This window comes from Mus pahari, chromosome 4 (genome assembly GCF_900095145.1).
Source record: "Mus pahari chromosome 4, PAHARI_EIJ_v1.1, whole genome shotgun sequence".
Taxonomy (NCBI): Eukaryota; Metazoa; Chordata; class Mammalia; order Rodentia; family Muridae; genus Mus; species Mus pahari.
This window is the reverse complement of record NC_034593.1, coordinates 633844-635767: the sequence shown is the minus strand read 5'-3', so window position 1 is coordinate 635767 and position 1924 is coordinate 633844. Positions and strand designations below refer to the sequence as shown.

The window sequence follows — 1924 nt, the reverse complement described above, 5'->3', positions numbered from 1 at the left end:
TGCACTCTCCCAAGTGTTTGCCACATGGTGCTATGAAGTAGGCATCAGGCTATACAGGTTCTGATATACATAACACATTAAAGAATCAAGCGTTTAAAAACCATACNTACAGTNGCAAAAATAAAGTTTCTTTTCTCCAAGCATTTTGATCTGGGCTCAAGCAAAGCAAGTTGTGAACACCGATGATTTTCATGAGATTCTATACCCACTGAAACTATCAACATACAAGAGCCAACACACAAAACGACAAGAAAGGAAGCTATAGGAATGAACAATGCATTTCATCCAAAGTCTAACAGTCTGTTCCATCCCACCCTCAGATATTACATATCATAATTTATATTTCTTGTATAGCAAGATAAGCCAGAACAAAACAATCAACAGAAAGTCGTGACTGCCCTTAGCTGGTCCAACTTTCCCCTAGTGCAACAACATCATTTACCTGAAGGATCATGGGTCACAATTAAGGCGTACTCATACAAAACTATTTCCTTTATTCTTGAAAAAGTGCCACATAGTATACTTTTCATTTAAAAAAATACACAACACATAAGCTAATGAAAGACAGTCTGTCTCCATCTCATGTTGATGAGGAAAGGCCAGAGGGATACTTTGATTCCAATTCAAAATGGTGTCCTCTGGCCAATTCCCAACATCTCCAATTTCGAGCAATCAAGCTAAGCATTTTTGGGGCACTGTGCTCCTATGACAGGGCTGTCAGTAATAGGTCTTAAGTGACTGCTGGGGAGGTTGAAGGCATCTGCAATTGCACACGCCATTTCATACTTGGTCATCTGCTCATTGCCAGACCAGTGAAAGGTTCCCTTAATGGATGGATCCAGCATCCTCTTCTCTGCCAGCTGCCGGCACACACAGGATACGTCTTTCACATGTGTGGGGAACCTCTGCTGCCAATGGTCCATGTTTGCTGACTTGTTGCTGAACTGCACCTTGTCAAACATAACAGTCACAGCACTTTCTTNAAGCTTTTCAACTTCCCCATACAGAACAGGAATTCTCAACACAGCAGCTCATAAATTGCTCTCTAGGACCACCTTTTCTCCATCTAATTTTGTTTTTCCATATAGATTCAGAGGACTTGGTATATCTTCTTCTGTGTAAGGGGGATTTGTGCCATCAAACACATAATCTGAGCTAATGTAGATGAGAAATGCTCCGATGGCAGCTGCCTCCTTCGCTAAGTTCCCAGAGGCACCCACATTCAACTAGGAAGCAGCATCTGGCTGACTCTCAACAACATCTGGTCTTCTCTCTGCAGCACAATGCACTATGATTTGAGACTGAAAATCATGAATAAGGTGATGAACAGCTTCAGAATTCAACAGGTTCACTTGTTCAAATTTTGGTCTTGCTCTTCGAAAGCCACAGCCAAAGGCGTGCCAGTTGCTCTGCTGAAACTCTTTGTAAACTGCTCTGCCAAGAAGCCCAGTGGCACCAGTAATGAGAACCTGCTGGCCAGAGATGTTCACTTCCTCCTGCTCCATGGCCTCTGGCATTTCAGGCATGATTCCAGAACTGTTTTGGGGAAACACAGCTACAGGGATCTTGGCGTCTGGCTTTGGCCGGGACTTTGTTCGCTCCCGTCTGGTGTAATTCTAATAGGCCTGTCTTTATATGTTACTTGGCCCTTTTCCCTTGCTGCTTTTAATATTCTTTCTTTATGTAGTACATTTGTTGTTCTGATTATTATGTTTCAGGAGGAATTTCTTTTCTGGTCCAGTCTATTTGGAGTTCTGTAGGTTTCTTTTATGTTCATGGGCGTCTCGTTCTTTAGGTTCGGGAAGTTTTCTTCTATAACTTTGTTGAAGATATTTGCTGGCCCTTTAAGTTGAAAACCTTCATTCTCATTTACTCCTATTATTCGAAGGTTTGGTCTTCTCATTGTGTCCTGGATTTCCTGGAT

The 1924-nt window shown here is 42.2% G+C and overlaps 1 pseudogene; it reads right to left on the bottom strand.

Moving 5' to 3' along the window:
• Positions 1–471: 471 nt before the first annotated feature.
• LOC110320618 lies at positions 472–1526 on the bottom strand (annotated as a pseudogene).
• Between the last annotated feature and the right edge of the window lie 398 nt (positions 1527–1924).